Source organism: Cryptomeria japonica, chromosome 3 (assembly GCF_030272615.1).
Source record: "Cryptomeria japonica chromosome 3, Sugi_1.0, whole genome shotgun sequence".
NCBI lineage: Eukaryota > Viridiplantae > Streptophyta > Pinopsida > Cupressales > Cupressaceae > Cryptomeria > Cryptomeria japonica.
The window spans coordinates 78,013,221-78,031,799 of NC_081407.1; positions in this window are offsets into that span (position 1 = coordinate 78,013,221).

The following is an 18,579-nucleotide window of genomic DNA, read 5'->3' on the forward strand; positions in this document are numbered from 1 at the left end:
TGCCTTGATCTGAACCAAATCCTTGTGAAAGAGTTTGTTCCTCATGTAATGTTTGAATTTCATGTTGCAGGTTCGGTTGATTCCAGTCGAAAGGTGCATTTTCTCTTGGTGTTGGTGGAACACTCCCATATCCCAGTTTCATGGGTGCAAACAATGGCTCATATAATGGAGGTGGTCCAAGTTGAACCATTCCATATGGTGGTAATGATGTGTTTGACGAACCTTCAATTTGTAATGATTGACTAGGTTGAAACTATGAGTTTGATACATTGTCAATGGGTTGATATGTTGGTTCGCCCATCTTCTTAGATTTTGACCTTGTTTCAACAAGCATGTCACTATGCAAATGCAATATTTTTTGGGATTTTTCAAGGATGATGTATGATATGCGACTAAATGCAACCTAAATAAATGAAAATGCAATCTATGGCAAGAATGCAACCTATGTTTTTGTTGTTTTTCAAGATTTGGACAAACTTTTGGAATGCAAACCTAAAGACTCAACCTTGGGAAGTTGAAATGAAGCCAAGACCTTGAAGGACAAAGGACCAAATGACAATAGGACAAATTGACAATGTCTCACCTATATGCTTGGATAATAAGCTAGGTTTGACGAAAATGATATTAATGAAAAGACAAATTTTAGACAAGGTTAAGACTCCCTAACAACAACTTAGGGTATTATCCAAAGTGTTTGATTTTTTAAGTTTGACAAACCCAATTTTTGAGACTAAATGCAAGAAGGCATTGATTATGACAATGACTTAGGATATGACAATGAAATGCAAACTTAATGAAATGATCTTGGACCTAAGTGAAAAATGAGGACGCTTGCAATGAAAAGGACTAAAATGAAAGGAGATGACAATATGCCCTAGGACCTAAGTTGGACTACGCAAAACCTAGCCTAAAGTGACATGAATGTTGATACAAAGTTTTTCAATGTGTTTGCAAGCCATGTTTTGAAAATGTTTTGAACTTTGTTGGATGAATGTTCTCTTTTTAAAACCTTGTTTGGACAATGTTTGGACTTGTTTGACAAATGATGTTTTGCGACAATTGTATAATTCAACTTTTGACAATCACAAAAGACAAGATGTTTGGACTTAGACCCAAGACAATCATGCTCATTCACAACAAATCCTATGGCTGGCAAGGGCAATATCTGTTGAATCCTCTAACCATAAAATACAACACTTAGCCAGATAGCTAGATGCTTAGTAGCACTGGCTCCCCCTTATAGTGCAATCACTTCTCGGGTATACCAAGCTTCGAGTTCAAGGGGCATCACTTCCGAAGAACTTGCTATCTCTAACTAAGGAGTATATGAGAGGTGTCTTCGGTATGTGCATATCACAATGCCTGAGTCAATAGATAGAAGGATTTTGGCCTCTAAAAACAAGAGATTCTAGTAAGGGCATCCGTTCGGGTGGGTATTGATCCAGTAAATAAATCGTTGCAATACCATTCCAACACCCATTGTCTACAACTTTTGTTGCATCCACAGTTATTTAGAGTGGTTCGAAAGAGCTTGGTTTTAGCCCGTCACCACTTTGGGTCGTTCCCTCTCACCAATGCCTATGCGAAGTGCCAGGCAAATCGGGAGGCAGGCCAAATTCTAAGGGTTAAAACATGCAATCAAACTAAAAGCAAACAAAGCATGCATGGTGCTCATTAACCTTTAAGAAATTAAATGTGCAACTACTTTAAAAATCACATGCAAGATGTTTTTAATAAAAGTCTTTGATCGTGTCCTGCATAAGATTTGTTAGTAGTTTCATTTTTAGTCTTCGTCACACGTAACGCCAAGGTGCTGCACAGAGAATCGGTACCAAAGAAAAACCAAAATATAAGAACAGAATGAAGACAAAATAATTTGCAAGTAAAAACATTGGTTTCACCTCTGTTTCTGGCCTTACACAAGCACAAAATGTCTCAACACAGGCACAGAATGCCTTGACACAAGCACAAAATGCCTTGACACAGGTGCAGATCTCTTTGACATAGGCACAGATCTCCTTAACACAAGCACAGATCCGTCCTACACAGGCACAGAAGTGTCCAGAAAGCCCAGAGTTGCTCTGTTTCTTGGGTTTTCACCTGCAAATCAGCTCAAAAGCACTCAAAAACATGGTTAAGGGGTTAGTTCATTGGGTTCACCATTTAATGTAGATAGGAATTTGGAATTCATCAAAGCAATAGACATTAAACTAGCTCAATCACAAAAACTAGATTGCAATGATAAGAAATCGTAATTACAATCAATAAAGGCATGAAGATGAAATACTACAATAAAAAGCAAACCAAAGCCTATATCTCCTTCATTGTTCCTCCATTGTTCTTCTTTCACCTTCCAATTTGATGTTGTTCTCACCTACAAAGTGCATTTGCAAGTGGAAAGCAAGTTGTTGATGAAATTCGTAGCATAAGGTTACTCGAAAATGTGATTGATTGATCCCTTGACTGAAGAAAATCATCCAATTTATAGACAAATTGGAGAGATGACAAGATTAGCATGAAGAGATTTGAAAGGAAATTTCAAATCAAGAATGACAAATATGACAAATTATGACAAAATTGACACTTTCTATGCAAGATTGATTGATTGACAAATTAACAAAATTGAAATGCCATTCCCATGAAATTAGGGGAAATATTAGAAAAATTGAAGAAAATAGGAGAAATAGAAAATTAGGAATTAGGAGCAATTAATAAATAAGGTTAGAAATGATGAATTGGAAATTAGGAAATTAGAAATTGATGAAATTAGAAAATTAGGTGAATTAATTAATAATTTTTCATTCATTAATTAATTCACAAAAAGAGGGGGAATTAATTAGCCAATTAAATATATATTTAATTGTGACAAGAAGACTTAGGATAAATAAATAAATTATTTAACCTAGAGGGAAAATGACAATCAAGATTAAATGAATAAATCATAAAACCCTAGAAATAAGAGGACAAGGAATTAGGTCAAGACAACAAGAAATTAATGTCGATTCGATCATGATTTTGATTGACAAAGGACCAATGCTGATAAATGATTGAGATTGGTTGACAAATTGACCAAGATTGATAAAGAGACCAAATTGATAGGCGCCAATTGACGAGGAACAATGACTAATTGATCCAAATTGACACGATTGAAAAGGACAACGATCGATGACAAATCGATCACAAAATTGACGAGATTGACAAGAGGACAAGGATCGATGACGAATCGATCGCAAAATGACAAGATTGACAAGGACAAGGATCGATGATGAATCGATCGCAAGATGACAAGATTGACAAGGACAAGGATCGATGACGAATTGATCGCAAAATGACAAGATTGACAAGGATGAGGATCGACCTAAATCATGACTGGAGATTGTTATCGACAAGACCAAATTTGAAAGTGAGAAAAATGAGGAATGTAGAAGAAGGACTCGATGCTCGCAAATGAAAAAGACCAAGTGGGCAACATAGAAGAAATGTTAATGCAACAGAAGAACCCTAAAATAAGGCAATGCGCAAATGTTAAAGTATGACTCCACAAGCGTTGACCATTTTTAGATGTCTACAATGTGTACTCTATTGAAAGTGTATAATGTGGTATTAACAGCTTCTCTCCAATAGATATTGGGAAATTTGGCTTCCATCATTACTATCCTTGCAACATCCAAGATAGTTTTGTTTTTCCTTTCCACTATTCCATTTTGTTGTGGGGTTCTAGGTGCACAAAATTGTCTTCTGATTCCATGCTTCTCACAAAAGTTGTTGAACTCACTGGATGTAAACTCACCACTTTGATTTGATCTTAAAAAATTTATCTTCAATCCTATTTTTGTCTCAACCATAGCTTTGAAAATTTAAATTTTCTCAAGAGCTTCAAATTTTTCTTTTAAAAATGCAACTCACATCATTCTAGAATAATCATAAATAAGCAACATAAAGTATCTATCACCTTGAAATCTTTTAGTCCTTGTCGGCCCACACGGATCAATATGAATAAGATCAATAATTTCATTAAATCTATCATGTATGCTTCTGAAAGAAGTTCTAACTTGCTTACCCATTTGACATTCTCTACATACTGGATTATGAGGTCTAACAATCTTGGGCAAATCTCTGATAGCTTGTGTTGAACTGATCTTGACTATGCAATCAAAGTTTACATGACACATCCTCTTATGCCATAACTAGCTTTCATCAATCTAAGAAATCAAGCAAGCCTTCTCATCGGAGTTCAAATGAAAGATATTTCCTTTGGTTTGAATTTTGGATGCAATCTCCAATCCAGATCTATTGATAATCTTGCATTTTCCATCTTTAAATTGAAAATGAAATCCTCTATCCACCATCTGACCTACACTCAAGAGATTATGTTTCAATCCTTTAACATAATAAACATTATCAGTATTAGTCTTACCATCCAAGGATATTGTTCTTTTTCCTTTGATCCTGCATGCCTTGTTATCTCCAAATCTAACTAGTCTACCATCAAATTCTTGCAGAGTTAGGAATTTCCTCTTGTCATCAGTCATGTGATGTGAGAAACCACTATCTATAACCCATTCATCTTTTTATTCAATTTTAGCAGCTAAATCCTTCTCCTTAGTATGAGTTGTATCAATAATAGGTTTTGGAGAATTGTCCTTGATAGCAATAAAGACTCAATCTTTACCGGAGCTTCCATTACCAGATCCACTTATAGCTTCGTCATCATCATCATCATCATCATCATCATCTGTAATACCCAAATCATCATCACCAACATAATAACATGATTTATCCTTATTCCTTCTAAATCTAGGTCTGCTCTGATATTCCAGATTAGGCTTATAATTTCTCATAAATCTTTCATGATTCCTAGTAGCTCTTTCAGGACATCTAGAAGCAAAGTGCGCAATCTTATTGCATGAAAAAAATTTAAAAGGTACTTTTCCTTCATACTTACTTTCAATCGGTCCTTTAAGGATTCTTCTAGCAATTAGGGCTTCTAACTCTTCAATTTCTCTATCTTGTCTCTCAATGTGTTCCAAATCTTTGGCATATAACTCTTTCCAATATATCTTCTTCTTACCAAAGGCAGATGCTTTAATTGTAATTTATATCTTAGTAGCACTCTGATATCCAAGTTCCTCAAGCTCAAAAGCAGTCAATTTCCCATGTAATGTATCTCTAGTAACAGGGGTACTTGACATTGTCCGAAGTTCATTAATTACAGTAGCCTTCATCTTGTAAGCCGGAGGTAGAACTCTTAGAATCTTTGACACAACCTCATCCTCACTAACTAATCTACCACAACATCTGATTCCCATGACAATATCATTCACTCTATCCATGAAAGAACTTATCTTCTCATCTTCTTCCATCTTCAAAGTCTCATATCTCACTCGAAAACCTTCAAGTTTTGCAATCTTTACTGCTTGGTCACCTTCAGAAAGAGTTTCAAGTTTTAGCTAGATCTATTTTGCATTCTCCAAATTTATGACATTCAATAGCTTCTCATCAGATAGGGCACCTAGCAATGCTTCTTTTTATCTGACATCATTTTCAGCTCTCTTCTGTTCATCAGTAGGTATCGATGTTCCAGAATTAGGATCATGAGGTATATATCCTTTCTCCACTATCTCCCAAACTTCAGCTCCAAGACATATCAGATGAACCTTCATTCACTCCTTCAATATTTAATAATTTGTGCCATCAAATCTGGGACTCTCCTTTTGGTAGGGATTGAATGTAGAACTTAATGTTGATTCCATTGGATCTCCTCAAGCGGTTAAGCTTCTACAGAGAGGACCTTGCTCTGATACCAATTTTTGGAATGCACTGATACTGGCAGTAAACTGAGAGGGCGGGGAGGGGGGGTGAATTAGTTTACTAACAATAACAATAGTTAATTCAATTACAAACCTTAAATCAGAGAACAACCCAATAAAGAATACAACATGAAAGCACAACACACATACCACCAATATTTTGATGTGGAAAACCCAGAAAGGGAAAAACCACGGTGGGAAACCCTACCCACAATCAGATGAATACTCTATAGTAGTATTGTAAATAATTACAAAGGGGTCTACACATGCACAAAGGCCAACAACCTAGAGCGCATTGCTCATCACAAAGGGAAGTCTCACTGACTTACAAAAACATCAGACTACAATCTGGAAAACAATGAACTATGAAAGTAGCATCTACTAATGCTTTTGATGTGGAAAACTCAGAAAGGGAAAAAACATGGAGGGAAACCCTACCCACAATTAGATGAATACTTTGCATTAGTATTGTGAATAATTACAAAGGGGTATGCACATGCAGAAAGGCCAACAACCTAGAGCATAGTGCTCATCACAAAGGGAAGTCTCACTGACTTACAAAAACATTGGACTATAATCCGGAAAACAATGAACTATGAAAGTAGCATCTACTAATTCCTGATACAGCTTCGGTTAAGCATTGATGTCTGCTCTGCAATACAAAACCTTTCCAACCTTCACCTGAATTATATGACTTTATTCGCACTTAATTATTTCTTTGATAATGCATACTTAACAAACCATAACCATCGCATGCCAAATTACATGAATAAGTCACCTATAAATATAAATCATCAACCTTATTGATAAGGTCGGCTAAACCCTAAACCCATAAACCCATAATTACAAAAATTACATCACATGATACCACCAGACCAATATTATGATTTACATTACATAGAATGGACCTAAATCAAGTAACCAAATAATTATATCCATCGAGGATTCCGCTAAGACCAAAATCCAACACGCTTCACTTGCCAGTAGAAACCCTCAGTGAAAGTTTAACTGGATCCAAATAGGACCACCATAATAGCACACCATCCAATGAAAAGTCACCAAATGATGGGATATGATCAAGAAGCGCCAACAACATGTAAGAAACCTATTCCATAAGCCAAACCCCAAAATCCACTAACCAAGTCACCAAAACAACATACCGGTAAAGCTAACCGAGAACGCCAAAAGCTGGTAAAGCAAAAAGCTAGCCAGTAAAGGCATAAACCAACCGATAATCAGAAATACCAAAAGCGATAAGCAAACCATGAAACCACCAGAATATAGCAAGCATATAACCATCAAAATAAGCATCCAAAACTGATTCTAGAGATCTAATAATATCGGATCAGAATGATCACCAAGACTAACCAAGATAGTCTCCAACCGGGATAGAATGTTGACATTAATGACAACACTTAACCAAATATAGCATATTGCCAAAAATCTCCCCCTTTGGCATTGATGGCAACACTAAATGTGGAAAAACATCCAAGTGGCAAATCCAACATATTGCCAACAATCTCCAAAACCATCAAAAGATCTAGCAATTTTCACAAGAATACCTTCTCCCCCTTTGACATCAATGAAAAAGAATGGATACTAAACCAAGAGTACTAAACCAAACAATTGACTACTCCCCCTAAGTAGTAGCACCATCTTCATCAGCCTGGATAAAAAAAAAGTATGTCTAATAAGCTCACTGGATTGATGCATCTCTGTATTTTTAAGTCTCTTTCGGAGGGTTGGTAACCCCCAACTGATCTTTGAGATATTAAAAAGTGTCTTTAGGAAATGGTTTTGTTAGAATATCTACAATTTGTTCCTTAATAGGCACATAAACTAATCTAACTTCCTTTGCTTCAACCTTTTCCTTCAAGAAACTATACCTTATAGAAATGTGTTTTGATTTGGAATGAAATACTAGATTCTTTGACATATCAAAAGTAGCAGTATTATCACAGTGAATAACAATGGGCTCATCATAACTTACCCTTATATCCTTTAACATATGTTTCATCCATAATATCCGAGTACAGTTAGTAGCAGCTGGAACATATTCTGCTTCAGTTGTAGACAATGAAGTGCATGATTGCTTCTTACTAAGCCATGAAACCAACTTCTTCCCAAGAAAGAATGCACTACTAGTAGTGCTCTTCTGGTCATCCACATCTCTTGCCCAATCAGAATCTGTATATGCACATAATGTGAGGTCATCATTCTTTGGATACCACAACCCAAAGTTTGTTGTACCTTCCAAATATCTGAATATCCTTTTGACAAAAATATCATGAGTTTCTCTAGGATCTGGCTGAAATCTAGAAGCAATATAAATGACATTCATTATATCAAGTCTTGTTTGAGCTAGGTACAATAAACCACCAATCATTGATTTAAATATACTTGGGTTCACCTTAGATGATTCATCATCCTTTGACAATTTGCAACTGGTTATCATAGGAGTACTGACAGGTTTAGAATTCTCAAGTCCAAATTTCTTAAGTAACTCCTTCATATACTTAGTTTGACAAATGAAAATACCTTTATCAATCTGATTAATCTGCAAACCTAAGAAAAATTTCATCTCACTAGTCATACACATATCAAATTCATTCCTCATATCATTAGCAAATTTCATGCATAGACCTTCTTTTCCTCCAAAAATGATATCATTCACAAAGAATTCAATAATCAATATGTCATCATGCTTAATTGTGTAATATAAGTTACTATCAACATTAGCTTTACTGAAATCAAGCTTTGAAAGATACTTATCCAATCTAGCATACCATGCTCTAGGGGCCTGTTTTAGTCCATAAAAAGCTTTCTTCAATCTACAAACCATGTCCTTGTCTTCTGATAAAGAAAATCCACCAGATTGTTCAATGTAAACTTCCTCTTCAAGATCTCCATTCAGAAATGCACATTTGACATCCATTTGATATACTTTGTAGTTCTTGTGTGCAACATAAGCAAGAAAAAGTCTTACCGCTTCAATTTTAGCAATCGGGGCATAAGTTTCCCCATAATCAATTCCTTATTCCTATGAATAACCTTTGCAAACCAATCTAGCATTATTCCTCACCACTTGACCTTCCTCATTCAATTTGTTCCTGAAAACACATTTAGTTCCAATAATGTTTTTATCTTTAGGTCCAGGTACAAGTTCCCATGTCTTATTCTTTTCAATCTGATCTAATTCCTCTTCCATTTCTTTTAACCAATTTTCATCCTTACTTGCTTCAATGAAAGATTCTGGTTCAATTTGAGAAATTAAACATACCTCTTCAGCAGCTAACCTCCTCCTAGTTATAACACCTTTCCTTTTATCTCTAATAATTTGATCTTCAGAATGATTTAGCTTTACATACCTGGGAGTCTTTGAATTTTCTTGATTTGCTGACTCATTTTGTTGCTCCACTATCACTATTGAATTTTTTGATGCTACCAGTGTCATAGGTTCACTGTTTTGAACTAATTCTTGCATTAGTGGTTCAGGTCTAATAAATTCATCTTCTGGTCTATAATCATATGCTCTAATCTGATTACTACCATGCTCATCCACCTTGACATTTATGCTTTCCAATATCCTATTCAATCTTTTGTTATAACATCTATATGATTTTATCTTAGTAGAATAACCCAAAAATATTCCTTCATCACTTCTAGGATCAAACTTTCCTAATGCATCATCTCTTCTAATGTAACATTTGCTTCCAAAAATTTGGAAATATCTAACAGTAGGAGTATGACCAAACCATAGTTCATAAGGAGTCTTATCGGTATCGTCTTTAATGTGTACTCTGTTGAAAGTGTATACAACAGTATTGACAACCTCTTTCCAATAGATATCAGGTAATTTAGCTTCAATCATCATAGTCCTTGCAGCATCCAAAATTGTTCTGTTCTTTCTTTCCACCAATCCGTTTTGTTGTGGGGTCCTAGGTGCAGAAATTTGTCTCCTAATACCATTCCTTTCACAATTTTTTTTGAACTCACCGGATGTAAACTCACCGCCATGATTTGATCTTAAGCACTTTATCTTCAGTCCTATCTTAGTCTCAACCATAGCCTTAAAGATTTTGAATTTCTCAAAAGCTTCAGATTTCTCTTTCAAAAATGCTACCCACATCATTCTAGAATAGTCATCAATAAGTAACATAAAATATCTATCACCTTGAAAAAATTTAGTCCTTGTCAGTCCACACAAATCAGTATAAATAAGATCAAGAATTTCATTAGATTTATCATGTACACTTCTGAAAGAAGTTCTAACTTGGTTACCCATTTGACATTCTCTATGGCAGTAATTTATATTATAAGGTCACCGATGATGATATATTGATTATTGAAGTATTTGTTGATGACACCATTTTTGGAGGTGAAGATAAGTTATGCATGGACTTTTCTAAGAATATGGACAAAGAATTTAAAATGTCTATGATTGGGGAAATTAAATTTTTCTTAGGTTTGCAGATTACTCAGACTGACAAAGGTATTTTCTTCTATCAAACTAAGTATGCTAGGGAATTGTTGAAGAAATATGGTATGGAAGATTCTAAACCGGTAAGTACTCCTATGATTACAAGCGATAAATTAACAAGAAAATATGTTTTTGCATCGGTAAATCCCACAAGATACAAATCTATGATTGGAGGTCTGCTTTATTTGACTCAGACTAGGCCTGACATAATGAATGTTGTTTGTATTGCATCTAGATTTCAGAGTGATCCTAGAGAAAATCATGAGAGTGTGGTGAAAATGATTTTTAGATACTTACAAGGTACATAAGAATATGGTTTGTGGTACCCTAAGGATGATGTCTTTACTTTATGTGCATATACAAATGCTAATTGGACTAGAGATGTTGATGACCAGAAAAGTACTTCCAGTGGATCTTTCTTTCTTGGAAAGAAGTTGGTTTCATGGATCAGCAAGAAACAGTCATGTACTTTATCTATTGTTGAAGCTGAGTATGTTGTTGCTACTACTAACTATACACGGGATTTATGGATGAAGAAAATGTTGAAGGATATCAAAGTGCATTGCACTGGACCGGTAGTTATTCACTGTGATAACTCTCCTGCTATTGACATATCAAAGAATCTGGTATTACACTCTAAGAGAAAGCACATATCTATCAAGTATAACTTTTTGAAGGAGAAGGTGGAAGAAAATGAAGTCAAATTGGTTTATGTGAACACTAAAAAGCAAATTGCGGATATTTTCCCTAACCTTTGCCTAAAGAACCATTTGAGTACCTTAGAGACAGGTTAGGGGTTTCTGCCCCTTCGGCAGAAAACTGATTGATGTTTTTTGGCATCAACCCGATATGCATTATCAAAGATATTTTTCATTCTGGCACTGATGTGGGGATGCTACTACTTAGGGGGAGTAGTTAGCTTTGTGATTCAGTGGTTTATGTTTGTACTTTGATATTTTTGTCAGATTTCTGGCATTGATGTCAAAGGGGGAGAGATATTGATGTGAAAAAGAAAAAATTAAGGAGTTGTATACATTAGGGGGAGAGATATATGTATAATTCAGAGCTTTACAGAGATATCATTCACAGGAGGAGTTTGTTCTTTGTTTCAGAACTTCATTGCTATATCTTTGAATGGGAGATTGTTGGTTGTCTTCCATTGGGGGAGACTTGTTTGGCATCTCTTGGTACTTAAATGTTTTTCACATCTAGTGCTGCCATCAATGCCAAAGGGGGAGATTGTTGGCCATTTGGAGGAATTGATTATGTGTTGCATTGATATTTTGTCATTGATGTCAACACTAGTTGTTTTGGATGCTTTATCGGCACCCTTCTAGTCCCGATAGATTGAGTAGTTTCTGGTTGGTTTGAATCAGGCATGATCTGATATGCTCTAGTATGGTTTGGTTATAGAATTGGCTTATTCATGATACTCATGTTCATATTCAGTCAGTTGGTTTTGGTCTGGTGATCGGATGCTATCCTGTTTGCTTGGAAGCTTGGCTTGTGATTCTGGTGAGGGTTTCACCGACAGAGCTTTTGTTGAGGATCTTTGATGATATGCATAAGTGGTGTTGGTGTAGCTCCTAGTGGAGATTCAGGATGTTGTTGGTGATCATGTTCGAGACTTGGTGGATGGAGATCATTGCCTTAGCATGTGGACCTATATTAGGTCCCGATTGATCTAGGTTATGGACTGACTTAATGTAGCGTGTGGATTAGACATCTTGATGTGTTTTTGAGATGTCTTATGAGTTGGATATTATTTGTTTGGTATAAGGCCAACATGTTTTGTAATTATGTAATTGGTTTATTATCTGGTGGCCGACCTGATTGTTTATGGTTGAGGGTTTGTATATATATGATGTAAGATCTCATTGTAGATCATCATAGGTATAAGGTCAAGGAATGTGATATGGATATGTAATGTGCAAATAATGTAATATCATTCAGGTAGAGGATTTGGTCGATCATTGGAGATCAAATTGGGTTTATGTAAGAGGATTTAGTCCTCCGGTATTGATCTTAACCAGAACTGTACTCAGGCATAGGAGATGTTATCTTTGCAGTTCATTCCTTCTTCCAGATTGTAGTTTGAATTTCTATGTAGTTAGTGAGACTCCTTCTGTGATGAGTAGTATGCTCTAGGTTGTTGGCCTTCCTACAAGCATAGGCCCCTCAATTACAATTCACATACTTACTGCAGAAGTATTATCTGACTGTGGGTAGGCTTTCCATCGTGGTTTTTCTCTTTACTGGGTTTTCCACGTATAAATCTTGGTGTCATGTGGATGGTATTTATTCTGTGATTATTGTTTATGCTTAATTGGTTTAACTTCTATTCTAGTATTTGATTTAAGCATTCCGGTATTAATGTTTTGGGTTCCGATATTAAAGTTTTAATTGCTAAATGTTTTGGTAATATGAGACAACTAATTCACCCCCCCCCCCTCTCTCAGTTGTCTTCCGATTTTTTTTACTGCCTAACAGAACCCTGTTATTCGAATGGTTGTTGAGCTGGACATCGAGGCTATGAGTGATGAAGGGGTTGTTGTGGAAGATGCGGATAAAGATGGGAGGAGTGACAAGAAAAAGGATGAGGGTCTACCCCCAGTGTTTGAAGACTGCCAAGAAATGCAAAAGGAAGAGGAAGTGGAGCCCACAGACGACCCTAGGGAGGACGAGCTGCAGGCCTTTAAATGGAAGTTAGCGAGCTGCGAAACCGCCTTGACAATTCTAGTGTGAATAAGGAAATCCAGAAACTGAAGGACGAAATCAGAGAGCTAAATTACAGGTGGGATGCCAGAGACAGGCAACTCGTTAGTATCAACAAATTATGCATTCGTGTGATGCACAACTTGGTGCTGACACTCTACCTCCTCCGCGACAGGACTACCAAAGATGAAGCAGACAACCAGGCTTGCAAGGAACTTTATAGGTTCTTTTTTTGAGGATTGGGGCAAGCTCATAGATACGATTGGGCTTACTAAATTGCCCCCTTAGGTTGTTAGTATTTGGTTCATTGTTGCTTTTGGTTCTCTAGACTTTCAAGGTATGCTTCTATTATGTTTTTATTCCCACCTCTCACTGCTATTTTGTTTTGTGATTTTTGAATGTTGTTAATATGTTGTCAAGAGTCTTTAACTATGTTAAGAGTCAACGCCCTGATTAACGTTGTTTTACTAATTAAAAAATATCATCATTTATTCATTGAAAATTAAAAAAAAAATATAATACATAAAATAAAAGAATTATATTATATGATAGTTTCTAATTATTTATAAATATTCTAATAAATTTCTTTTCAAACCAAAAAATTATTATATAAGAAAAACTTTATTATTATTTTTTTTTTTAAAGAATGCATAAATTTCTTTACCAACCAAAAAGATTACTATACTTAAAAAAAAATGTTAATAAATGTAAATTTATTGAACATTAAGATCTTAAATAGAAGTTTCAAAATAAAAGTAATTTTACAATGATGAAAATAGTCAATAAGATCATAAAACATAAACAAGGAAGGCATAATGGAGATAATAAAGCATAATCATGTGAGAGGAAGACTCTAATGCATGGTGTTTTTATTAAGATGTTTAAAATAAAATAAAATTTTAATATTTGTTGGTACTTTTAAATGCATCAAATGTCAAATTTGTGTTCAATGAATAATATTTCACTTTAAAGTGTCGATTTGAAAAAAATAATTATATTCACAAATATCGTTTAAATTATTATTTTATCATTGAAAGTGATCTATTTGATTAACTTGGGGTGCATGTGTAGTTATCCCTAAAAATTAAGAATCAAATGGCACTTCATTACATAAGATCAATTAAAAATTACATAAATAATTAGAAAGATTATTGTTTGCATACAAGTTAATTAAAAAGGTTAAATGTTTTTTCTAGGCATGATGAAAATCTAAACACATTTTTTAAACTATTTGTAAGTTGAAAGAAAATGGAAACTATATGAAAAAGATGTATGTTAAAATTTAAAGGTTTGGTAAAAAAAATTTAATTCTTGGGTTTTCTCTCGTTGCCCCAAATTTGTTATGGTTTTTTTTGTTTTAACAACAATCTTAAATTTACATTAATATCATTAATAGCAATTTATTCAACTAAAATTTAATAAAAAAAATTGAAAAAGAAAATATTAAAAAGAAGAAATTTGTAAAACTACATCAAAAGTGTCTTTATTGGTTATTGAAGATGTGTTTTTTTAATTTTTTATAATAAAGTGTTTATTTAAAAAATATTATGAAAAGATGAATATAAAACAATTATATAATATTTATTTTAAAATATTGATAAGAAGAATTTTTCTTTGGTAATATGTGTTGCTTGTGTTTTGATTTTTTTATACATTATTACAATAATAATATGTTTAATTAAAATATTTTATAATTTTGTTTATATGTAATATGAATGATAAGTGTCAATCTTTTTCACAATAATATAGATAATACATTATTACAATAATAATATGTTTAATTAAAATATTTTATAATTTTGTTTATATGTAATATGAATGATAAGTGTCAATCTTTTTCACAATAATATAGATAATATAAAAAAAAATCAAAACACAAGCAACACATATTACCAAAGAAAATTTCTTCTTATCAATATTTTAAAATAAATATTATATTATTAAATAACATTTATTAACTTAAACAAACAAACCTATAATAAAAAAATATCATAATTTTATATTCATCTTTTCATAATATTCTTTAAATAAACACTTTATTATAAAAGAATAATACAACAATATGTTTAATTAAAATATTTGTCTCAATGGTTTATATTTAATATGAATGATAACTATCAATCTTTTTCACAATAATATTGAATAGATTTTAAATTGATTGTGGTATTCCATTTGTAAATTTACTATTGTTTTAAAAAAATCAAATTTGTTTTCTTTATAGCTTTTTTTTGGGTTAGAGGGGTTTTCATGGATATCATAACAATTTTCTATTGCAAAGAAATAAAATTATTTATGATCAAGCAATAGGTTTTTCTATCCCTATCTCTTTCCCTCTGTCTATATATCAATCTTTTATCTCCCCTCCGTCCCCCCCCCCACCCCGTCCCTTTCTCTCTCCCACTCTATATATGCATCTCTTCCATCTTTATATATGTCTCAATCCTCTCTCTTTTATCTATTCCTCTCCTTTGTATACCCCTCCCCTCCATCTTCATTTCCATTTCTATCTTCCTCTCTATTTCTTTCTTGCTCTTCCCCTCTCTATTTCTTCCACCCTCTCTCTCTCTCCATCTCTCCTTATTTAAAAAATAATGAATCTTTGGGTAATGAAACTAGAGGTTTTATTTGTCATGTTTGGATTCCTATCACTTCCCCATTGACCTTTGTTGCACAAACAACATCATTTGCCACAGAAATGTATACAAAAATTTGGCGTACCCATTGCACACCAAGGTGCAATTGCTAGTTGGTAATATGGAGTTGATACTTATTTTTAGACCCTCCCTTTTTCACTGGGTCCTATGGGGTAGTTTGAAGACCATTTTCAAGAAATAAGGGATCCATGAAACAAAGAAACAAAAAGGATTAGTTGAATAGGGGAAGAGCACCAGTAGTCGTGCACCCTAACTTCGCGCTTTTGAAAAGTCAACATAACAATGTCGAAAATGTCTAAATTTTTTATAACACCTTCTATGATGAGTTAACTGCTTATAACTAAGGTTTCGGGTCGTCATCATCATTTTTGATAGGTTTTTTAAACGCATTTCTAAAAAGTGTTCAAACTGTCCATTTTTGAACCCCCTACCAATCATAGTGAATTAGCATACCCAGTCTTTAGTTACCTCTGACCTAATAGTTGAACATATTGTCACCTAAAAAATTCACCCCCTAACACATATGAAAACAATTAACATTATATGGTTGTACATTATGTTATTAATAATTAAATAAAATTAAATCATGTCCATTATTTACTCATCGAATAGTCAAACAATTTCTATTAAATAAGTGAATGGATAAAAACTAAAAACTAAATAAAACTAACCTAATACCTACTCAACCCTAATATTTTCTATCCTCCACAGCCTAACATTCCCCAAACGTTGCCGCCATTGTTTGCGTTTCAAGAGCATGCATCCTCTGCCGCCACAAGAGCTACCATGAACAGAGACGTGGCAACTAGAGCGACCAGGGCAGGGCATCCATAGACGTGGCAACCAAAGTGACCAAGGCAGGGCATTCAGAGACGTGGCCTGGGAAAGACGTGGTATACTGTTTTACAACTGTATGTTATTTTGACTGCATTTTATGTGATATCCTTCTCTGTTTTTTTATTTTGACTGCATTTTACGTTTTGCAGCTTTCTCCTCGGCGTTCCAGATACAATGTCGATGGCGTTTGCAACTGTGTCTGTTGACACAAGAAATAAAATGGTTTGCAACCCTTTTGAGCAGGTAAGGTCTTTACAGATCTTACGAGGCAACGACCCATGTTTGAATTCGAACATTTGTGCAATATTTTTCATCTTTACCTGTCATTTTCCCCTACACAAGGCTATTTACCTAGCAAAAAGCTTTGGCTAGGGTTACAAATTTCTTGATGTTGATTTTTGTCTCCTTCTATGCATTCTTGTTGCTATTTACTTGCCAAAAATGTTTGGCTAGGGTTACAAATTTGCAACAGAGATTTAAGCCTAGCTTTACTTTTTCTGAAGGGTTGCATTTTAGATCATTTTTTGAATACCCAGTTGGAAATTTTTGAGAGTTTAGAAGACTTGGAGAAGTAGTTAACTGTGTTTGTAAATTCACAGCCCTTTGGTGTTGACGACTTTAAAATGTAAATTATTTGTACGATGTTGATCTCCTGGTTGAGGTTGCTGCATGTAGAAGAGGCCTTTGAGTTAAGCAGTCTCATGTATCGAAACTGCACCTGTCCCCATTATAGACTAACATGTTTTTCCCTGCATTGTTTCTACTTTTTCTTTTAATACGATTCCTTTTAGATCTTGTGATTGGATTGCTAAAGTGGGGTTATGTAGCTATTCCAGAATGTAAACATCTGGCCTCATTTTTCTTTGTTTTATGCTATAGTGAGACTTTGTTTTATAACAATGGGGTCCCTGGGGGGTACTGCACTGTCAGCAAACAATAATTCTATGAGCACTCAAATTTTTAGTGGACTTTGCAGTAGTTTGAGGTGTATAGAGTTGTACACCCGTAGTACTCATGATCAGCAGCATCACTTAATTCCCTTTCTCTAGAAAAGTTAGAGTTCTGTGCTTTTTTAACAACGATACAAAATATCAAGATTTACAAGGTTCCTGGGACTCAATTTTGGACAACTTTGTAGATGCTAAGATGAATAAAATGTCTTAAAATGGTTACACAAGTATTCAAGTTCATCCCAAACAAACATTAGCTTCAAAGTATTATTTGTGGCTCAAAAAGAACACCATCAGTGGTACTTGTAGCACACACAAAAAAAGACCTTATTCAACTCAATTGGATGCCAAATGGTGTGCCTATCACGTCCCACAAATTTGTGTGGTTCAGTTGTTTACAAGGATTATAGTATATCTTCTTCAGCTAAATACTAACTATATTTTTTTTATTTTAGATAAAATATAGCATTATAGCCGTCAACATAACTTCTTTTTAATAATACTACGGAGACCCCTTTATTCAAAACATAATCAGAACTAAATATCTCTGAAGGGAGCATTTCAAGCAAGAAATTTCCACACAGATAGGGGAAAAGTTACTATTTTTTAAATAGTGTGTCAATGACTCAATTATATTAAAATAACACATAATAATATTTAAAGGAGAAAAGTGCAAACTACATGTACCCTTTTCATCACTCATTTTACACCGACTTTGACCTTGCCTTGAGATATGTCATCTTGGTACTTAATTTAGGTATTTTCACATTCATGCCAAAACCAATGCAATCTCTACCTCTAGAGCTATCCGATAACCTAAGCTTATTCATTGTCTGAAAGACTACTTTATCACAATCGAATGGTCTCTATTGTTGTTCATCTATAAAGGCACCAGTCGCCTAGTCTTCCCAAGCAAGACAGTGAAGGGAATCCAAACATAGAGCAATTATCTAAAGAATCCCAAGGTCAGTTAAGTGCACTGACTAAAGTTACAAAAGATTATATGATGCACCATTCATAGTAAAAAAAATTCTTCTACGAATAATTTGTTCCCAACATAGAAGCTTACCCTACAACCCCAAAAACAAATATCTAACCCAAATTCTGCTTTATTTTATAACAAAAACAAACTT